This window comes from Leucoraja erinacea, chromosome 3, assembly GCF_028641065.1.
Source record: "Leucoraja erinacea ecotype New England chromosome 3, Leri_hhj_1, whole genome shotgun sequence".
NCBI lineage: Eukaryota > Metazoa > Chordata > Chondrichthyes > Rajiformes > Rajidae > Leucoraja > Leucoraja erinaceus.
Window position 1 is genome coordinate 57561983 of NC_073379.1, and position 23278 is coordinate 57585260.

General features: G+C 45.5%; 1 protein-coding gene across 3 annotated transcripts in view; it reads left to right on the forward strand.

Annotated features, from left to right (window-relative positions):
- Positions 1 to 4246: 4246 nt before the first annotated feature.
- The window catches only part of focad (focadhesin), a 228058-nt gene continuing 209026 nt past the window's right edge, over positions 4247 to 23278 (forward strand). Inside the window, exon 1 of one of the 3 annotated variants that reach the window (XM_055632770.1) lies at positions 4247 to 4443. The gene's annotated coding sequence lies outside the window, so the exon portion shown is untranslated. Of the gene's footprint in view, positions 4444 to 18199; positions 18281 to 23278 lie in introns of those variants that run through there. The other 2 variants (XM_055632768.1, XM_055632769.1) reach the window with 2 other exon arrangements.

The following is a 23278-nucleotide window of genomic DNA, read 5'->3' on the forward strand; positions in this document are numbered from 1 at the left end:
CTGCCTTCTTTGAAAGTTGTACAGTCGTTTGTTCTACTTTTAAGATATATAGGCTAAAGATAACCCCGGACAAGCAAAGCATTACGCAAAAGAAGGAAGTAAAAAATTGTATCCCAGAGGGCAATTATAGACATTTACATTTTCGCTGACTAAAAGTCCTCGACTCACTACTCAAATTCTGTGGCATGGCAGTTCAGCTCAGTCGAGTTCCACAAATTAAACTGAGGAATGAACAAATCTTACACAGATTAACAGTTTACCGCCGCAGGAGGTATATCCTAAAAGGTCATTGTTCTTCACGGCCGTCACCTCCCCAGCGCGAGTAGTAAATCTTTTTGACAGTCTCTGGTGTATCGAAGTAGTGCTTTTTACCTTCATGAGTGACCTGGAGCCAGGCAGGATACAGGAGGCCAAACCAAACCGCTTTCTCGTAGAGCAGGGATTTATTTCCCTAAGATTTGCACGTTTTCCCCCCCAGCTCCGTGCTGAAATTCTCATGAAAAAACACACAGTGCCCTCGGAAGGACAGGTCCTGCCTCCGTTTGGTGATGATACGATGTTTATCCTGGATGTATTTGATTTGATTCCTTTATATATATTTATGCTATATTTAAGAGGGAGTTAGATGTGGCCCTTGTGGCCAAGGGGATCAGAGGGTATGGAGAGAAGGCAGGTACGGGATACTGAGTTGGATGATCAGCCATGATCATATTAAATGGCGGTGCAGGCTCGAAGGGCCGAATGGCCTACTCCTGCACCTAATTTCTATGTTTCTATGTTTATTGTCATTCAGACCTTTCGGTCTGAACGAAATTACGTTGCCTGCCGTCATACACAGTAACAATAAATAACAAAACGTACAATTAACACAAATGAACATCCACCACAGTGAATTCACCAAGCACCTCCTCACTGTGATGGAGGCAAAAGTCTTAGTCTCTGTCTCTTCCCTCCTTGTTCTCCCTCTGCACTGAGGCGATCGATCCAGGCTGAAGATGTCGCTCTCCAGTCCAGCAGACCTCCGTGGTGATGTCGCCGCTGCCGAAAGCCGGAACGCCGTCTCCGCTCCGAGTTGGCCCGCCACAGCCTCAGCTCCGAGCCCCGCAGCCTCAGCTCCGAGCCCCGCAGCCTCAGCTCCGAGCCCCGCAGCCTCAGCTCCGAGTCCCGCAGCCTCAGCTCCGAGTCCCGCAGCCCCAGCTCCGAGTCCCGCTGCAACAGTTCCGAGTCCCGCTGCCCCAGCTCCGAGTCCCGCTGCCCCAGCTCCGAGTCCCGCAGCCCCAGCTCCGAGTCCCGCAGCCGCAGCTCCGAGTCCCGCAGCCTCAGCTCCGAGTCCCGCAGCCTCAGCTCCGAGTCCCGCAGCCTCAGTTCCGAGTCCCGCTGCAACAGTTCCGCTGCCGAAAGCTGGAAAGCCGCATCAGCGAGTTGGGCCACTGCTGCCTCGGCCCCGAAGACGGCCAGCAAGTCCTGGCTGGCTTGGTAAGTCCTAGCTGGCTCTGCCTCCGGAGCCTCGAGGTCGGTCGCAGGTTGGAGACCGCCAGCTCCGCCATCAGGCCTCAGCGCAGAAGGAGGCAGAGAAGGGGGATACAACAAGAAAAAGTCGCATTCCCCCCGAAGGGAGAGACAAAAAAACATCTCCCCCCCCCATAACACAACCTAATAAACTAAAACTTACCCAAAACAACACAAAAAAAACAACACCAAAAAGTAAAGACAGACGGACTGCAGGCGAGCCGCAGCTGTTATCAGCACCGCCACTTCCGGCGCTGTTGAAAGAGAACCAGGAACACTCTTGGCTTAGATGACTTCATATTCAGGACGTTCATTGGTGTTGGTCCAATTCGGTGGGCACACGAAAGCATAAGAGGTCTTGGGAAGAAATCAGCCCCCAGCACTTCTTCAAAAAACTCAGTCATAAATGTAACAGGGTCCGAACCTTCCAACTTTTTGGGAATCCCAACCACCCTTAGGTTGGATCTCCGTGACCGGTTCTCAAGGTCATCTAACTTCACTTTCAGGAGTGCGTTTTCACTCTGTAATGTAGCTGTGGTTGTTTCGGTGCTCACCAGTCTGTCACTGTGGTCATTCAGGCCACCTTCAACCTCGCGAATGCGTTCATCATGCATTTCGTAATAGGATTTAACTTGGTCCAGACGGGTGTTCACCGGCGACAAAGCCACTTCAAGTTCTCTTTTTAAGACAAAGTTAACCACTTATTCAGCACTCCTTGCTGATATGACATGAAGCCTCTCGAGATCCTCTGGTAGTTCAAGGCCAGCTTAAGGCAGCGATGCCAAAGCTGCAGCACTCTTGCTTCAGACTTCACTGTCTTTTCCCCCGCTTTTAGCTCGCTGGCTCATTTTACTTATTGTTTCAGGTGCTTAATATTGCCTCGAGTCCTTCATAGTGTTTAATAGTGGGTTATCTCAAAAATATAACAAAGATAAACAAGTAGACTTGAGCAGAAATCGGGAGCCACGCTCACACACAGCTTTTCATTCCATGTTCAACCCGGAAGTCTAATTATTTTTTTTAATTGCAAATCATTCCATTATTTTGTGCAGTCAGGATGATGTGGACGTTCATGAGGCTCTGGGCGCACACGATTCAAAAGCAAGTTCGGTATTCCGACTGCGCATGCCCAGGTCATAGGTCACTAGCAATAAAACAGTCTCGGCAACGGTGGTGCTGCATTATGTCCAGGCTCGTTTCGTCCGTAGTCGGGGTCGGCTCTCCGTCACTGCAGATGCTGTTGAGTCATACCAGTCCCCTCCCCGGTGTCCTGTCCCGGTCCGGAGGTGTCCGGGGTGGCCCTGGGCTGGCGGGGCAGCCCCAGACTTGCAGCCGCTGGCTCCAGCTCGGCTCTGCCTATCCTGCCGCGTTGACTGGCAGCCCTCCACCCCCTCCCCTCAGTCTGACACCGAGATCCTGCTGAAGATGGGCAGCTGCCAGCTGGGCTGGCAACTCGGAGCCGTTGCTGCTGGAGTTATCCTGGTCGGAGAGAGAGTCTGCGGACGGGCTCTTGCCGGCCATGGGCAGGCCGGGCGCCCGCTGGAGCTGCTAGTGCTGTTGGTGGTGCCCTCGCTCCTCCTTGGGTTTAGTGCATGAAGTGGCGGTGGGTACCGTAAGGGCAGAAGCCGGTGGTGTGCAAGGTACTGCTGTACTTGGTGCCCTCGCTCCTCCCGTGGGTTTAGTGCATTGAAGCGTGGGGTTGGCGGCTGCCTGGGTACCGTAAGCCCCTCACAGTTTCCACTGCCGGTGGTGTCAAGGAAGCGCTGCTTGTACTTGGGTGGTAGGTGAGGGAGTGCAGCTTGGCCAGGCCGTGGGCAAACTGGCACTTGTCGCCGTAGCAGCCCATCTGGGAGCCGGTTCCTCTGCAGTTGGAGCGGGGTTGGGCTGGAGTTGGCACTGGCTGTGGGTCTGTGGGCCTGGGGCTGCTGGTGTTGTTGATCCGGGCTGTCAGTTGGCCCGGCGGGAGAGGCGGAGGTGAGCTGGGGTTGGCGCTTCTCTGTGCTGCCTGTCAGTTCGATTCGGTCGACCCCCCCGCCCAGTCTGCCCCTCACACCCCGCCCAGTTTCCCACTGAAAAAAGAAAGACAACAGAAATCGTATCCAAACTATACTTTGAGTCCACAGCGCTTCGTTCGATTTATATTTATAGCGTTCGACCTTCGACAAATCCCATGATTCCTTGCATTTTTCGGAATACCGAACTGTCCTCAATGCTATTCCCTTCAGTGCCCACTTTACCAAAGATCCCTGGGTTACACCTTACCTTTCACATTATATCTGCAGATATACCAATACTTAGTACTTGGTGTATAATGCATCGAGTACTCGATTTGCTGTACGCACTTTCAAAATAAATCCCACAAATCTGAAACTTCACTAAAAATAAATACCATCTGTAGAACGTGTATCAGATTCAAGCATAATAAAATCGTTAGACTTGAGAGGAAAGTTGTCACAAGTTGGAACCAAAAATATCCAGCCGTCTGCCCATGTGATTAAATAGTTTTGTATTTTGCGTTAACCTGAGCAGCGACAATAACCACAACACGTCCCATGGAAGAAGCCGTCAGAGGAGAGGCTTCTTCTGGGTGTCCACGGGGACGCGCACGTCCATCTCCACGTGTCCACGGGGACGCGCACGTCCACGGGGACGCGCACGTCCAGCTCCAAGTGTCGCGGGAGCGCGCACGTCCAGCTCCAAGCAAAGGTGTCGCGGGGCGCAACGAGCAGCGAACGAGCAGCGACAGCGACAGCGAGCAGAGGCCGGCGGAGGGACCGCCTTCCGGTAAAGTATTGCGGGGCGGCCGCTCTAACATCTTTGGCTCGAACTAACCAGCACAAGGTCCGGGCGAGTCGACTGTGGCGCAGTCTCTAAGTAGTGGGAAAGTTTGGCTTCACATTGTGTCCATCTCGGAGAGAATCACAGAGAGATTGTGTGAGTGGAGGGTGACAGCGAGGCCTGGCTCTACAACGCGGGTTGTGTGTAGGAAATAAACTGCAGATGCTGCTGTTTAAACTGAAGATAGACACAAAAGTCTGCGTCTCGACCCGAAACGTCACCCAGTTGCCCGATCCTGCTGCTGCCCGGCGCTTGCACATCACCGATGTTCACGAATGACCGGCTGCAGTTTTATTTACGGTCCTCCATCAATTGCTCCCTGTTGCAGGCAATAAGCAATGTCAGCAAGTGGATTTGTCCACCTGGTCAATTTCAGTCCCTCGTTTTGCTCCATCTCATCGCCAGTTGAAAATACAGTGATTAAGTATCCACAATTTGTGTTTGGTGGGATATTTTACTTTATGATCCTATAAAGTCACCTACGTTTTAGTTAAAATAGCCAAACTTAAAAAAAAAGACAATAAATAGCATTTTAGCATAATTTGCATTATGAAATTGCACCATCTATGCGATTCTGTTTGCGCTTTCATTAAAATAGTTCCTAATGAGCGACAAAACTGCATTCTGGTTTGTTGTTTTCGAGCACAGTAACTTTTCCTGCTGACCTGCTTGAGGTTCAAATTCAAAATTTAAGAGTAAGGACTGAAGAAGGGTCTTGTCCCGAAATGTCACCCATTCCTTCTCTCGTAGTGGATCGTGTCGTTGCCCATTCTCAACAATTTCACTTTCCAACCGACGTCACTGGGTAGCGGCCAGGAGAGGGAACCAATTCCGAGTGAATCCGCTTGTCTGGGATTCCTCAGTACTTTGGTTAGTGCAACAAAAAGAGTTCAACTCTTTGAGAAAACGGTTTTCTGCCAAATAGCACTAGAACATTAAAGTGTTCAGGACCCATTTGATTAGGCTGATATATGAGAAGTACCAAGAACTGCAGATGCTATAATTTTGAGCAAAATACACAGTGCTGGAGGACCTCAGTGGGTAGGGCAGCATCTGTGGAGGGAATGGATATTTGACGATTTGCGTATGATCCTAACACAAAACATTCTGCCTATTCCCACCACTGATACTTCCAACAATCCGTTTTGAGAAGAAATTGGACTGATTCCTCAGCCACTCCAATCTGCTATGGAGCCATTTCCAATGGCTACTCCAAATACAATGTGTTTTAAGTTGGTCTCAGGGGTGCTCTGGCATCCTGTGCTTGTCTAAAATAAGATGGTTGACATTTCATTGTTGATCATAATGTTGGGATATCCCTGCTGTAAGTATTGTTCATTTCACAATGAGAATTAGCCAAAGTGGAAGTGAATTGTTACAGTGGCTTGAGTCAAATGCCCACATGAAGTAGGGAGAACAAATTAGAATAATATTTGAAGAAAATGGTACTTTAAAATTACAATTTATAATGGGGAGAATTAGACATTAGACAATAGACAATAGGTGCAGGAGTAGGCCATTTGGCCGTTCGAGCCAGCCCTACCATTCAATGTGATCATGGCTGATCATCCCCAATCAGTACCCCGTTCCTGCCTTCTCCCCATATCCCCTGACTACGCTATTTTTAAGAGCCCTATTTAGCGCTCTCTTGAAAGCATCCAGAGAACTTGCCTCCACCGCCCTCTGAGGCAGAGAATTCCACAGACTCACAACTCTCTGTGAGAAAAAGTGTTTCCTCGTCTCCGCTCTAAATGGCTTACTCCTTATTCTTAAACTGTGGCCCCTGGTTCTGGACTCCCCCAACATCGGGAACATGTTTCCTGCCTCTAGCGTGTCCAAGCCCTTAACAATCTTATATGTTTCAATGAAAATCCCTCTCATCCTTCTAATCTCCAGAGTGACAGTCCCGCCATGCCGGAAATTAACCTTGTAAACCTATGCTGCACTCCCTGAATAGCACGAATGTCCTTCCTCAAATTAGGGGACCAAAACTGCACACAATACTTCAGGTGTGGTCTCACTAGGGCTCTGTACAACTGCAGAAGGACCTCTTTGCTCCTATATTCGATTCCTCTTGTTATAAAAGCCAACATGCCATTCACTTTCTTCACTGCCTGCAGGACCTGCATGCTTAATTTCATAGACAGATGTACAAGGACCCCCAGATCCCGTTGTACTTCCCCTTTTCCCAACTTGACGCCATTGAGATAGTAATCTGCCTTCCTGTTTTTGCTACCAAAGTGGATCTTGCAGAAGGATCGAACAATTGAGGGCACTGCCTACCTTGTCTACGCAGCTGGCACATGCCTGCCTCCCACCCACACCCCCCAGCCACACACCCCCCTCCCCCTCCTACACCTCCCACCCACATACACCGACAGCAGAACCGGCTGCCACTTCAGCGCCTTCTGCTGGCCCGCTCACCTCTGGCAGTGCGCTCCGTCTGAACACCTCTCACCTGCTGCTCGCCGGCTTCGCTCATACCAGCCTCTTCCCACAAATCCTTAAATTCCCACAGCCTAGTAGCCTCAATTGGTCCCTCGATCGCGCAGTCGGAATTTAAGGATTTGCGGGAAGCGGCTGACATGAGTGAGGCCGGCGAGCGGCAGGAGAGAGGTTTTCAGATGGAGAGCACTGCCTGAGGTGAGCGGGGACCGGCAGAAGGGGCTGTCCGGTCCCAGCGGCCACTCGCAGCCACCCGAGGTAATTCATTCCCTGGCCACAATGCGGTGGCTCCGTGCCCGGAGTTTCACAAGTGGGTTACTGGCCCCGATCCCCTCCTTCACAATGCTCCTGCCCTCCCCGCAACTTTAGCCCGGACCAGACTCCTCAAACGCTGTAAAAGGAGCTCTCCCCCCATCCCGGGAAATATGGTATTTAAAAAGATAAAGCACCTTGAAATGTACTTACCACGTTTTTGGTACACAAATTCCATTCTTCTCTCTTTGTTTCCCAAATTACTCTTAAAATAATGACAATCCATATTTGAAAAACCCGCCAAGAAACTTGCAGTACTGCACATGCACAGTACTGCAAAGGCAGAATTTCAGCTGCCCTCAGCCCCACTTGTCATTGACGGATTGAAGCAGCGCTGACAGCACCTGGGCTGCACAGACCTTCGCGTGTTGCAAGTGCTGCGGTTGAAAGGAACGGAGAATTATGCCTACCTTAGAGATCGATCTCTTAGATAGGCATAATTCTCCCATACCTTTACTATTTATATTTAATAATTACCATTTCATAATTTTAGTCAGGGTAGGCAGTGCCTACCGTGCCTACCATGACGGCATGTGCCTGCCTCTCACACATGAAGAGGAGAAGGAGGGAGTGCTGGGGATGAGGGGAAATGAGCCTTGCCTGCGCAGTTAGGGGCTATGGGTGAGTAGTGGAGTATTACGTTAGGGGAACGGGTTGCGTTGGGGGAACGGGTGAGTGGTGGAATATTGCATTGGGAAATGGGTTGCGTTGGGGGACCAGGCCTCCAGTGTGACTGGGACCCAACGGGTCCCACTTAGTCTAGTGTAAAATAAAAACAGAAAATAATGGAAGACTATGCTGATCAGGTCATATCTATGGGATGAGCATAGTTATTGTTTCAGGTTGAAGACCTTTCATCAGAACAGTGTTCTGACTGTCATTTGATGAAGATCTTTGTCCTGAAGCATTCATTCTATTTCTCTTCTCACAGATGCAGTCTGACCTGCTGAGTATTTACAGCATTCTCTGATTTTTACCAAATGAATCTGATTCTGCAAGGGAAAAACGAAGAATGGAAGAATGGACAAGAATATTTGCTAAATAGTTAAACAACGAAATTGCACTAATTTGCTGAATACATAAAATATTAGAAAAATACTTTGTAATTTTAACTATTAAGATGGATAGATAAATAACTTGTTTATGTCATTGAATAGTTTTTGCCTTTCCTGTGAATTACAATATTTGTAAAACTTAAGCAAAACATACATTCCAATTTGCTAATTTAAACTTTAATATCAATACAAGTTTATTTTGTTTTAAACTAAACATCAGAGTTTAAACTAAACAAGTGTGACCTGTTTTATAAAATAACTCAACATATTCCACAACACATTCCTCGCCTCTTCTTTTGGTGTATCAATAATTGTATTGGTTCTGCTTCTTGCACGAATGCTGAACTCATATTAATACTTTTCCTCCTGATTCCACCCTGCTCTTATTTTCACTTGACCCCTCCTTTTCCTTTCTCAATCTCTGTCTCCATCCGAAGGGATAGGTGAGTGGTAAGAATCTATTACAAACCTACTGATCCCAAAGCTACCTCAGCAATACTTCCTCCCACCTTGTCCACAGTAATGACACCGTTCCAATCTCCAAGTTACTGCCTCTATTTTGTCTGCTCTGATAAAACTTTCCACACAGATGCCTCTGAAGTACCTTGCTTCTTCCTGAATCATGTCTTTGCATGCACCATAGTTGACAGTGCCCTTTGACATCTCCCCATCTATTTCCCATGTCTCTGCGCTCGCCCTCTTTCCTGGACAGAAGAAAAAATATAGCATCCCCTGATGCCGACCATCAACCCCAGTAGCCTCTTATATTCAGCAGATCATCCTTTGCGATTCTCACCAGCTTCAATTAGATTCCACTACCAGAACACAGATTCCCCTTTGCACCCCTTTTAGCTTTCTGAAGGAATAATTTCCTTTGCAACTGCCTGGCTTACTCTTTTGTCTCTGCCAACTCTGCCTTTCTCAGAATACTTAATTTGGAATGCTCTAGAGATGCTAAGCCTGGCCTTTCACCTCTTCGCACATTTCAGGGAGTCAAACAGCTCTTTCGGGCAATGTAAAGCTCTCTGCCTGTACTTGGAGATTGCAATGTGGTTTCCATGTGGGAAACACAAATTCCTACGGTCTCCACCCACCCTCCCTGACCCTCTGAAGAAGGGTCTCAACCCGAAACGTCACCCATTCCTTCACTCCATAGATGCTGCCTCACCCGCTGAGCTTCTCCAGCATTTTGTGTCTACCATCGATTTTATCCAGCATCTGCAGTTTTTTTCCCACACTATTAGCTTCCTGTTCCCTGCTCAACTTGCATTATGTACAAATTGGTGACGTTTCGGGTTGAGAACCTTCTTCAGACTGGTTAGGGATAAGGGAAATGAGAGATATAGACAGTGATGTGGAGAGATAAAGAACAATGAATGAAAGATATGCAAAAAGGTAACGATGATAAGGAAACGGGCCATTGTAAGCTGTTTGTAGGGTGAAAATGAGAAGCTAGTGCGACTTGGGTGGGGGAGGCATAGACAGAGAGGGAATGCCGGGGCTAACTGAAATCAATATTCGTACCACTGGGCTGTAAGCTGCCCAAGCAAAATATGAGATGCTGTTCCTCCAATTTGCGTTTAGCCTCACTCTGACATTGGAGGAGACTGAGGAAAGAAAGGTTTGTGCAGGAATGGGAAGGAGAATTAAAGTGTCCAGCAACCGGGAGAACAGGTTGGTTCAGGCGGGCTGATGGAAGGTGTTCCGCGAAATGATTGCCCAGTCTGCGTCTGTCCCGCCGCTGTACAAGAGTCCACATCTTGAACAAGGGATACAGTAGATGAGGTTGGAGGAGATGCAAATGAACCTCTGCCGAACCTGAAAGGACTGTCGGGATCCCTGAACAGTCAAGGGAGGAGGAATAGCGACAGGTGTTGCATCTTCTGCGGTTGCAGGGGAAGGTACCTGGGTCAGAGGGTGGTTTGGGTGAGAAGCGATGAGTTGAACAAGCGATGAACAAAGGAGTTGCGGAGGAAACGGTCTCTGCGGAAGGTGGAAAGGGGTGGAGATGGGAAAATGTGGCTTGTGGTGGGATCCCGTTGGAGGTGGCGGAAATTTCGGAGGATTACGTGTTGAATGCGACGGCTGATGAGGTGGAAGGGAAGGACTACGTGGACTCTATCTCTGTTGCGACTAGGGAGAGGGGGGAGACACAAGTGAGGGCCTCATCTATGATGGGAGATATGTGAGGAAGTTTGTTTAACTGGTGACTTTCCCAAATGGTGAACAGCATATGTAATTGAATTGCTTTGAAGGATATTGATTTTGTGCATTTATAATTGAAAATCTTGTTATGTAACATTCACTGTTAATGTTGTTATTTATCTCATGGAACGTTATCAAACAGCTAAACCCTTCCATCTCTCTGTTGACCAATCTGCCTTTAGCGCTAAATGTTTTACTCTGTTGCTTGTTTGTTATTTTTACTAAGTTAAGGAAGTTTCCGGGTTTGGCTGCAAATGCAGACACACTTCAAGTGTTGTTCAAATAGTCTGTATGTTGTCCCGTTTACCTGGATTTTGATTTAGTTTTTTGGAGCGTGGACTGATGGGATTTAATTTGTTTTTACTGTTACTTGATGACTCCACGCAGCTCATGAAGGGATGGGGCTTGAAACAAAATCACCGTATAGTTGTGCTAAATTGTCAATCTCATTTAGAGTTTTAAGGAAGAAAAATGTGAGAAATGCAGATAAGGGAGTTGTATTTTGGGATGAAACATGATTTGGTTTAATCATGTTTTAAGAGCAAGGGGAGATTTACTTTATATTAGTCGTAAAGTATTCCTAATGTGGAAGCACCTGATCTGATCAATATATACTTGCATGCCTTTGAGGAAAAAAAATGCATGGAGCCTGGAGCTGTTTCTGTTTCGGTGGTTTTAATATTAGCCTTATCTGAACTCTGTTAATGGTCCATTGCTTTATATTGTAAAGGAATGCAATTATAAATCACTTTGCCTTCAGTCTTTCAATTTGTGACATTATCTGAACTGTTGATGAAATTACCGCTTTGTGTTGGCAACTGTATTTGTTACTTTATCAAAATCACATTAAAAGTAGGGATTATTTATAATTTTCAGTGGAAGTGGGACTGAAAGTAACGCCCTGATAGAATTGCAAGAAGTCAACTGTGCAGTACTTTTAAAGCTCTTTTGCTTTATGAATGTTCCATTATTTCCTTGTCTTTTATCGCTGCCAACAAAGTTTTACAATTATTCACTGACCTAATCTCATTAAACAGATGCAGTTCACCAATTCAAGGGACTGATTATCACAGTGTTTAAGAAGGAACTGCACATGTTGGAAAATCGAAGGTACACAAAAATGCTGGAGAAACTCAGCGGGTGCAGCAGCATCTATGGAGCGAAGGATATAGGCAACGTTTCGGTCCGAAACCCTTCTTCAGACTGATAGGGGGTGGGGGGGGGGGGGGGGGAAGAAGAAAGGAAAAAGGAGGAGGAGCCTGAGGGCTGAGGGAGAGCTAGGAAGTGGAAGAGACCACAAGGGCTAACGGAATTGGGAGAATTCAATGTTTATGCCACTAGGATGCAGACTACCCAAGCGGAATATGAGGTGCTGTTCCTCCAATTTCCGGTGGTGCTCACTCCGGCCATGGAGGAGGCCCAGGACAGAGAGCTCTAATACTGAATGGGAGGAGGAGTTGAAGTGCTGAGCCACCGGGAGGTCATGTTGGTTAATGCGGACCGAGCGGAGGTGTTCGGCGAAACGATTACCAAGCATACACTTGGTCTCACCGATGTAGATCAGCTGACATCTAGAGCAGCGGATGCAATAGATGAGGTTGGAGGAGATGCAGGTAAACCTCTGTCGCACCTGGAACGACTGCTTGGGTCCTTGAATGGAGTTGAGGGGGGGGAGGTGAAGCGACAGGTGTAGCATCTATTGCGGTTGCAAAGGAAAGTGCCCGGGGAGGAGGTGGTGCGGGAGGGAAGGGAAGAATTGACAAGGGAGTTACGGAGGGAGTGGTCTTTGCGGAAAGCAGACGGGGGGAGATGGGAAGATGTGGCGAGTGGTGGGGTCACGTTGGAGGTGGCGAAACTGACGGAGGACTATTTGTAGTATGTGACGGCTAGTGGGGTGAAAGGTGAGGACTAGGGGGACTGCCCTTGTTGCGAGTGGGGTGATGGGGAGAGAGAGCAGTGTTACGGGGTATGGAAGAGACCCTGATGCGAGTCTCATCTATAGTAGGGGAGGGGAACCCCCGTTCCCTGAGGAATTAGGACATTTCCGTTGCCCTGGTGTGGAACACCTCATCCTGGGAGCAGATGCGGCGTAGACGGAGGAATTGGGAGTAGGGGATGGAGTCCTTACAGGTGGGAGGAAGAGTAATCTAGATAGCCATGGGAATCAGTGGGTTTATAGTGAATGTTGGTCAGAAGTCTATCACCTGCGATGGAGATAGTAGGGAAGTGTCGGAAATGGTCCATGTGTATTTGGGTGCCGGATGGAATGGTAGGGAAGTGTCGGAAATGGTCCATGTGTATTTGGGTGCCGGATGGAAGTTAGTGGTGAAGCGGATGGTCAGTCAGTTGTATGTGGGTGCAGGAGGTAGCACCAAAACAATCGTCGATGTAGCAGAGGTAGAAGCCAGGGATAGGGCCCTGGTACGCCTCGAACAAGGATTGTTCGACGTACTCGACAAAGAGGCAGGCGTAGCTGGGGCCCATGCGTGTGCCCATAGATACGCCTTGTATATGGAGGAAATGGGAGGAGTCAAACGAGAAGTTATTGAGGGTAAGGACCAACTCAGCTAGGCGGAGGAGAGTGTCAGTGGCCGGGTATTGGTTGCTTCTCCGGTCGAGGATGAACTGGAGGACTTTGAGACCATCCTGATGGGGGATGGAGGTGTAGAGTGACTGGACGTCCATGGTGAAGATGAGGGGGTGAGGGCCTAGAGAATGGAATGTGTGGAGACGACAGAGAGTGTCTGAGGTGTCTTGAACATAGGTAGGGAAGGATTTAACCAGGGGGAATAGGATGGAGTCAAGGTATGTGGAAATGAGTTTGGTGGGGCACGAACAATGGGTCTACCGGGACAGTCAGGTTTGTGGATTTTGGGGAGAATGTAAAATCGGGCCGTGCTTGGCTGGGGAACAATGAGGTTGGAGGCTCGGTCTGGCAGGGCGTGGGAGTTGATGAAGTCGGGGATGGTGCTAGAGATGGTGGCCTAGTGCTCGTCAGTGGGGTCATGGTCCAGGGGTTAGTAGGAGGAGGTGTCCGAGAGTTGGCGCTTTGTAGAGATCGATGCGCCAGACTACCACGGCACCTCCCTTGTCGGCGGGTTTGATAACCAAATCTGGGTTGTTGCGGAGTGAGTCGATGGCAGTACGTTCAGGGGGGGGAGAAATTGGAGTGAGACGGGGGAGTGGAGAAGTTGAGGCAGTTGATGTCGCGACAGCAGTTTGGGATAAAAAGTTCTAAGGCAGGAGGGCCATGAGGGGGGGTCCACGAGGAGGGGGTTCGTTGGAGATGGGAAAAGGGATCATCAATGGGGGGCAAGGACTCCTTCCCATGGAAGAACGCTGTGAGGCGGAGGCGACGGTAGAAGAGCTCCAAGTCGTGGTAGGCGCGGAACTCATTGAGGTGGGGACGGAGGGCGGGACAAATTTGAGACCTCTGCTGAGGACAGACCGTTCGGTGTTGGAGAGGGGGAGGTCGGGGGGGGATGGTGAACACACGGCAGGGATGGGGGTTGGGGCCATAGAAACATAGAAAATAGGTGCAGGAATAGGCCATTCGGCCCTTCGAGCCTGCACCGCCATTCAATATGATCAAGGCTGATCATCCAACTCAGTATCCTGTACCTGCCTTCTCTCCATACCCCCTGATCCCTTTAGCCACAAGGGCCACATCTAACTCCCTCTTAAATATAGCCAATGGACTGGCCTCAACTACCTTCTGTGGCAGGGAATTCCACCGATTCACCACTCTCTGTGTAAAAAATGATTTTCTCATCTCGGTCCTAAAAGATTTCCCCCTTATCCTTAAACTGTGACCCCTTGTTGTGGACTTCCCCAACATCGGGAATAATCTTCCTGCATCTAGCCTGTGCAACCCCTTAAGAATTTTGTAAGTTTCTATAAGATCCCCCCTCAATCTTCTAAATTCTAGCGAGTACAAGCCGAGTCTATCCAGTCTTTCTTCATATGAGGAAAGTCCTGACATCCCAGGAATCAATCTAGTGAACCTTCTCTGTACTCCCTCTATGGCAAGAGTGTCTTTCCTCAGATTAGGAGACCAAAACTGTACGCAATACTCCAGGTGTGGTCTCACCAAGACCCTGTACAACTGCAGTAAAACCTCCCTGCTCTTATACTTAAATCATTTTGCTATGAATGCTAACATACCATTCACTTTCTTCACTGCCTGCTGCACCTGCATGCCTACTTTCAATGACTGGTGTACCATGACACCCAGGTCTCGTTGCATCTCCCCTTTTCCTAATCGGCCACCATTCAGACAATAGTCTACTTTCCTGTTTTTGCCACCAAAGTGGATAACCTCACATTTATCCACATTATACTGCATCTGCCATGCATTTGCCCACTCACCCAACCTATCTATGTCACCTTGCAGCACCTAGCATCCTCCTCACAGCTAACACTGCCGCCCAGCTTCGTGTCATCCGCAAACTTGGAGATGTTGCATTCAATTCCCTCATCAGATCATTAATATATATTGTAAATTGCTGGGGTCCCAGCACTGAGCCTTGCGGTACCCCACTAGTCACTGCCTGCCATTCTGAAAAGGACCCATTTACTCCTCCTCTCTTTGCTTCCTGTCTGCCAGCCAGTTCTCTATCCACATCAATACTGTGGGACCTTGTCGAAAGCCTTCTGAAAGTCCATATATACCACATCCACTGGTTCTCCCTTATCCACTCTACTAGTGACATACTCTATAAGATTCGTCAGACATGATTTACCTTTCATAAATCCATGCTGACTTTGTTATTGGGTTCAATGGGTTATAAATCGGCACAGACTCAATAGGCCAAAGGGACTGTTGTGTGCTGTGTCTGTCTAAGGCTCAGTTGCAAGGGAAAGCATGATAACTGCTCCGTTTCATTATAAAGAACAAAGGTGACTTAACTATATTTGCTTTCCAAAAGTTTACTTAATGTTGGAGTATAAAAATCATTGTTTAACATTTGTACAATTGAATTGGATCTTTGGAAATAACTAAATGCTGTTTGTATGAAGCAATTACATCTCGTGTCAGACAAGAGACTCAAGAGGCTGTCCCATTGCGGCGATCTAATCTGCGAGTTTAGACGAGTTTGTCCTCGACTCAAACTCGCAGCATGGTCGACACGAGGTCCTAGGAGGTCACTGGAACTCTCCTTCATGCTCAAGGGAAGTTCCCGAATACTCGTGGCCTCAGCTACGTTGCTGAAAATGTTTCAGCATGTTGAAAAACTTCCTGCGAGTAAAATTTGGTCGACATGGTTCTTTTTGACTCGTAGTGCAGAGGAGCGGGGTCGCTATTTAGTTACAGGCAGTCGTAGGCAATCTCCTTCGCTGACCGAGCATTTTGATTGGCTCATTGGAGGTTTCAGAACCAGGTAAAATGCCCGCTAAACTTTATTATACAGTGGCTTGCAAAAGTTTTCATACCCCTTGAACTTTTCCACATTTTATCACGTTACAACCACAAACATAAATGTATTTTATTGGGATTTTATGTGATAGACCAACACAAAGTGGTGCATAATTGTGAAGTGGAAGGAAAATTATACATGGTTTTCAAATTTTTTTACAAATAAAAAACTGAAAAGTGTGACGTGCAAAAGTATTCAGCCCCCCTGAGTCAATACTTTGTAGAACCACCTTTCGCTGCAATTACAGCTGCAAGTCTTTTGGGGTATGTCTCTACCAGCTTTGCACATCTAGAAACTGAAATTTTTGCCCATTCTTCTTTGCAAAATAGCTCAAGCTCAGTCAGATTGGATGGAGAGCGTCTGTGAACAGCAATTTTCAAGTCTTGCCAGAGATTCTCAATTGGATTTAGGTCTGGACTTTGACTGGGCCATTCTAACACATTAATATGCTTTGATCTAAACCATTCCATTGTAGCTCTGGCTGTATGTTTAGGGTCGTTGTCCTGCTGGAAGGTCAACCTCCGCCCCAGTCTCAAGTCTTTTGTAGACTTAACAGGTTTTCTTCCAAGATTGCCCTGTATTTGGCACCATCCATCTTCCCATCAATTCTGACCAGCTTCCCTGTCCCTGCTCAAGAAAAGCATCCCCACAGCATGATGCTGCCACCACCATGTTTCACAGTGGGGATGGTGTGTTCAGGGTGATGTGCAGTGTTAGTTTTCCGCCACACATAACGTTTTGGATTTAGGCCAAAAACTTCAATTTTGGTCTCATCTGGCCAGAGCACCTTCCTCCACATGTTTGCTGTGTCTTATGGCTTTTTTTTAACAATGGCTTTCTTCTTGCCATTCTTCCATAAAGGCCCGATTTGTGGAGTGCACGACTAATAGTTGTCCTGTGGACAGATTCTCCCACCTGAGCTGTGGATCTCTGCAGCTCCTCCAGAGTTACCATGGGCCTCTTGGCTGCTTCTCTGATCAATGCTCTCCTTGCCCGGCCTGTCAGTTTAGGTGGATGACCATGTCTTGGTAGGTTTGCAGTTGTGCCATACTCTTTCCATTTTCGGATGATGGATTGAACAGTGCTCCGTGAGATGTTCAAAGCTTGGGATATTTTTTTATAACCTAACCCTGCTTTAAACTTCTCCACAACTTTATCCCTGACCTGTCTGGTGTGTCCCTTGGGCTCCATGATGCTGTTTGTTCACTAATGTTCTCTAACAAACCTCTGAGGCCTTCACAGAACCTTTATACTGAGATTAGATTACACACAAGAGGACTCTATTTACTAATTAGGTGACTTCTGAAGGCAATTGGTTGCACTGGGTTTTATTTAGGGGTATCAGAGTAAAGGGGACTGAATACTTTTGCATGCCACACTTTTCAGTTTTTTATTGGTAAAAAAATTTGAAAACCATGTATCATTTTCCTTCCACTTCACAATTATGCGCCACTTTGTGTTGGTCTATCACATAAAATCCCAATAAAATACATTTACGTTTGTGGTTGTAACGTGACAAAATGTGGAAAGGTTCAAGGGGTATGAATACTTTTACAAGCCACTGTAATTCTTAAAAGTGTCTCCACTCCTTCTCCCCCCCCCCCCACTTCTCTCCCCCCCTTCTCTCCCCCTCCCCCCCCCCTCTCCCCCTCCCCCCCCTTCTCTCCCCCCCCCCCCTTCTCTCCCCTCTCCCCCCCTCCCCCTCCCCCCCTTTCTCTCCCCCCCCCCCCTTCTCTCCTCCCCCCCCTTCTCTCCCCCCTCCCCCCCTTCTCTCCCCTCTCCCCCCCTCGCCCCCTCTCCCCCCCCCCCTCCGCGCTCTCTAAAGCCGTCTGCAGCCGTCTTTAACCTTCCTCTTCATCACGGGTGTGAATTTCAGACAGCGCTCCCCCGCTTTCCCTGGCCCCCACCTTTGCGATGTGTTTGCGTGGTCAGTCGATCCAGCTCGTGATTTCAACGCGGATGGTCGATCCAGCTCGCGTTTTTCCAGGCGAGTGCCCTCGTGCTTGAAGGTCGAAGGCACTCTTCTTAACTCACGGATTAGGGACAGCCCCTTGAGTCAACTGAAACAAACTAATCTGAGTATTTAAGAAGATAAAATATGAACCATTTAGAAGAAAGGAAACATTAGCTGATAGTAAAGAAATAAATTGTATGCACTGAACATGTCCTTTTGAAATGTATCTTATTTCAAGTTATAAGCAGAAAAAAGTACCAAGGCAATGTTCTTTTAAAATTTCAATAATTAGACATACCCTTGTCTCAGAGTTGTCTGAAAGAATGTGATCAAGCCTTGTTACAGTTTGGGTGAGATTTCATCATTACACCAATTAGGTTTAATTGGTGTCAGAAAATTGTGTTTCAGCAGTAAGATAGAGTCATCTCATATCAGAAGACTGTTACAGATGTACTATATTTTGTTTTCTAGGAATTGCTTGTAAGAGTACCTTTTGTGTAAGCTACAATCTTTAGAAGAAGTTTTTCATTTGGCTAGACCTTCGGGTAAGTTGCAAAGCCCACGATAACGAGTAAAATTCAGATCTAGGATGTACACTCTTGCAATGATATCTTATAAGTTTACATACTTGAAACATTTATGAAACTATTTTTTCCCTCAATCAATACATAGGTTTATCTATTAATTTCATTCAAGGAAAAAATGTATTATCTTTTGTATGTTTGAATAAAACACCTTATTACTTTGGTAGATGTATTTAGCAAGTTGAATACCAGTTGTGCTTTTGATTTGTATTGGAAAATGAAATGCATATCACATGGGTATGTATATAGATTACCAGAGCTTCATTGTTGCTTTTCCTCAGTGAGTCTGATCCTTGGTGGTTTACTGTAACTATTTACACTCTTATTTTCCTACCATAATAATAATCTAGTTATTATTTCAAATGAAGAGACATCTCAAATTAAGATCACACAAAATTCCTAAAATTATTAATGTGGAGAATTATTTTTGTCTTGCATTGAAACAAAACAAGGTAGAACTGGCTGAGTAAAGTGCATAGTGTTACAGAACATGAGCAGCTCTTTTACATGTTCAGTGGTAATGTTGTTTATAAGTAGAAGCATTTAAGAAACATACTCTAGTTAAATGAAAGCACACCAGGTGCTGAATGTGGACCTAATTAAAATAGAGAGCTGGATGAGCACTGTGGCTTCTGCATTTTCCTATTAATTATGTTCCAAACTAAATCCTTTCCAGGGTAATTGGAGGTTTCCTCCAACCCTAGCAATTTAGCAAATTCTGCATTGAACTTCAGTTAAAGGTTAAATGCCTGTCACAAAATACAATTCTACGTGGATCTAACATTACAGGAGTCTCCAACTGACTTGAAAAACCTTTTTACAGAATCAGTGAGAAGTTATTAGTTTCCACTTGTATCTGCTACACTCATGCTGCAATTTTGATGGTGAATTTTTACAAAAATGAAAGAACAACCAATAGGAGAATAAATGTAACAAATCTTTGCTCTATCACAATGATATTGTTGACAATATTACTTTTTAACCTTGTGACATTTGAGTGTTTAGTCTTTTTTTGTGTTATGCATCTTCACAATCGCATGCAATCAAATGAATTTAGTCTGAAAATAGTACTCAGACGAAGTGTTTGCTTAGGAAATTGCCTCAAGCCATTTTTGACTGGGAGCTTTCCCGTTTGTGAGCTTGAGTGGATATTTCGAGTTATCCTTCATCAGAACAAGTTGGGTGCTTTTCCTTTGTACAGCCCTCTTTGGTGTATGAATGGTATTAAGTGCCACTGGTAATGTGAAATTCACATCTGTGCATCCTGACGAGGGGCTAATGTGGCAGTTATTGCCTTTGGGCTAAGGAAGGATCTGCATTTAATATATCAGCAGTTTTGAAACAATGCACCTCTCAATTTTTCTCTGTAGGTCAGAAAGCTGAAATTGAAATCTTGTGCTGTTGTTGTCAGAAGATGCCATTTGAAGTGAACTTTGAGGTTTCTGTCTGGCTCATGTGGGGTTTCATGTCAAGTAAACTTCGAATGGATATAGAGTAACTGTGTTATTAGACAGAATAGCGATGCATGTCATGTACAGAACCTATCTTAACACTGTGTGGTCATTAATCGTGCGGTAATCAGGTGGGTTTTCACCCACCACTTTGAAGAACTAGGGTTAACGAATGCTCGTCATGATCAGCAGAGCCTGCTCTAACTGTGTGGAGTATGTCAGTGGTCTGAAAATGAATTGGGGAGAGTTGCATTTGATTTATATGAGATCTCATTAGTCATCGTTCAGGGTTCTATTTCGTACATAATTTATTCCTCTAAGGATTGACATTATGTAAAATGAACAGTCCCTAAGCGAAATTTGGCGCTTTTCATTCTTTTGAAGTAATCAAACAAATCTAAACACTAATTGTTTTCTAATTAAACTATTGTTTTGTGGTTCTACATTATCACCTAAACTGCTGAGAAAACTATTGATATCATGTATTTCTCAATAGTGTGTAAGAAGGAACTGCAGATGCTGGTTTACACCGGAGAGACACAAAATGCTGGATAAACTCAGCGGGTCAGGCAGCATCTCTGGAGGAAAGGACCAGGTAACGTTTTGGGTCGAGACCCATCTTTAGTCTGAAGAAGGGTCTTGCCCTGAAACATCACCTATTCCTTTTCTCCAGAGATGCTGCCCGACCTGCTGCGTTAATCCAGCATTTTGTGTCTATCTTAATAGCGTTCCGTTTTATGATTTATCTGCGTTAATGTACTTGCCTAATGAAAGAGTCTTCAGCTGCAGAACTGACAACTTTTGTTGGACTTTTTTTGTTTGTTTCCCGTTATGTGTGGGAAAAGCTGCTTCCTGGTTCACAACTACTTTAATTTTAAATTCACAGCTCATTGTACTGGATCCCTCTTCTTCAAGCAACTTAAAAGGATAACATTTTGTCATTTTAAAAAGCTTGGTTAGGCCATCCCTCGGTTGTAAAACCCAACAACTGGGTCTTTCCAGTTTGTGTTTAACAATGGAAGTATGTACATCTACTTTCTGTTGCAAATAAAATAGAACTCTGAAATTGGATATACCTGTACCTAAAATTGGAATGGGTAGATTTGTTTTAAGCAACTCTGCCTGCGTCTCATCAGAAGTGAATGTCTTCGTTGTGCAATCTATCCTACAATTAATTGGGTAATTAAGTAATCATACCGATGTATTGCATAGTGGAGAAGTTACAGTAACAATAGAAACATATTTGTGGTAAATCTCTGTTGCAGTTTGAAGTGATTAAAAGTCTGTCGTTATTTCAGGGTAATACCCAATTTGCAGCATCTTTTTGGGTCAAACCTGAAATGTGTAAACTGCAAATTTACTCCTAACTCTGATATAGAAATATCGAGAGATCTGAAAATGAGCAATTGGTTTGATTACCAGTGGAACAGAATTTCACTATAATAATGATGTAAATATTTTGATGAATTGTAGAAAACATTTTAAAATCTCTTTTGATCATGATCATTAGTAGTGAATGATATTCAAAGGTTTCAAAGGTCTTTTATTGTCACATGTACCAATTAAGTTACAATGATATGCGAATTACCATACAGCCATACTAAGAAAAAAAGCACAAGACACACAACTACATAAAAGTTAACATATACATCCACCACAGTGGATTCCCCACATTCCTCATTATGATTGAAGGCAAAAAAGTCCAATCTTCTTCCACTTTATTCTTCCGCGGTCAGGGCAGTCGAACCAACCATCGAAGCTCCATCAGCTGGCGGTTGAACCTCCTGCATCGGGGGGATCAAAGTTCCCGAGTTGGGGCAGTCGAAACTCCTGCGGCTTGAAGTTCCCGAAGTCGGTCTCTAACCAGAGACCGCGAGCTTCGTGATGTTAAAGTCCGCAAGCACCTAAGGTTGGAGCTCAGAGGTCGATCCCTGGCAAAGGGATCGCGGGCTCTGCGATGTTAAAGTCGTTTAGGCATCCGTGGTGGAGCTCTCAAAAGTCGGTCTCCAAGAAAGGCCGCCAACTCCTCGGTGTTAGGCCGCAGTGTGGACGGAGATATGATATGGGAAAAAAGTGCATCTCCGTCAAGGTAAGAGATCAGAAAAAGTTTCCCTCAACCTCCCCCCACATAAAACAAGCTAAAGAACACTAACAACATACATTTAACACATACTATTAAAACATAAAGAAGGAAGGGACAGACAGACTGTTTATCAAAGATATATGACCCAATAAGTTAAAATTAACCATTGTTTTTCTAAATTACTTTCACTCTGTATGTGATTTGTTCCATATTTTATCCATCATCAACTCATCTGCTCCCAGTAGGAAAGCAACTGACTGTTTTAATTTTGTGTTGCATTTCAAACTTAAATCTGCTGGTGATCATACTATAGTGTTATTCTTTACACAGCAGTACTGACAGCTTGAACTTATTTAATGCCTCTACTTAGTGCCTAGCGGCAGTTCACAGGACCGTAATGAGACAAATTTAGCTGCAGTGACTGCCATTAACTATTTATGTTTTTTTTAATATAACTTTGCCTTTTAAATTCGAACAAATACTAATTTTATGTTTTATATTATTTTAATGGCGAATGTTTCCCTTTCTCTTAAAGCAATTATTACTGAGTTATTTGAATAACTGACATTGATGTTGAGCATGATCATCTTCAGATTGATAATATAAGTAATTGTATCAGGATTGCAGAGTGCTTCTGAGATGCCTTTGTGGTTGCAAGTCTGACATTTAACTACTGTGTATGTGGTCTATTCATGGTGACCATGATGGCACATCGGACAGTTTTTAAGTTTCTTTTGTGTAATAGGATTCTCCCAATGACATGGTTTGTGTGGATGTGCTTTAGGATTGCTCATGATATTTATGGAAGATTGCAGCCAAATATCTTTTGCCTTGTGTCTTTTGCAAGAATCTGTTTCTCTAATTGTGTGAGTTGTTTGACTTTACTAACTTCTTCAGCTTTGAAGGTGCTTCTAAAGGTAATAGTATAGATACAAAAAGTTTGCGTGACTTCAAACAAGGATGTTGCTGAGGTATGGGAAAAAATATATATTTTCCGGATTTTCTGTTTTTTTTAAGATGTTTGTGGATGACCAACAAGTTTGCTAGCCAGCATGTTGGAGTTGACTTAAAGGTCCCGTGAACATACAAGATTGCATTGTTCAATTGGACAACTTTTGCCTTTGTCCTGGCAATCACAGTTCAATTTGTTGTGGTCGGGCAGTAAGAGGTTTAATGTGACTTGGGCTCAGATGGAGCAGGTCAAGTCACTTAATTGCTGATGTCCATGATGTTTTGGCCTTATGCAAGGAGGATTCCCATTATAAGTGAAAGTTTGTCTTGCTATGAGGCATAGGATTTGTTGATCCAGTGCCATATTATTCATGTATGCATTGAAGAATATTAGTCTTGGTACAGAATAGTGTGATGTCTGTTGCGGAGAACCAGGGCCAGCATTATTAAGTTACTCCAGTATTTTGTGTGTAT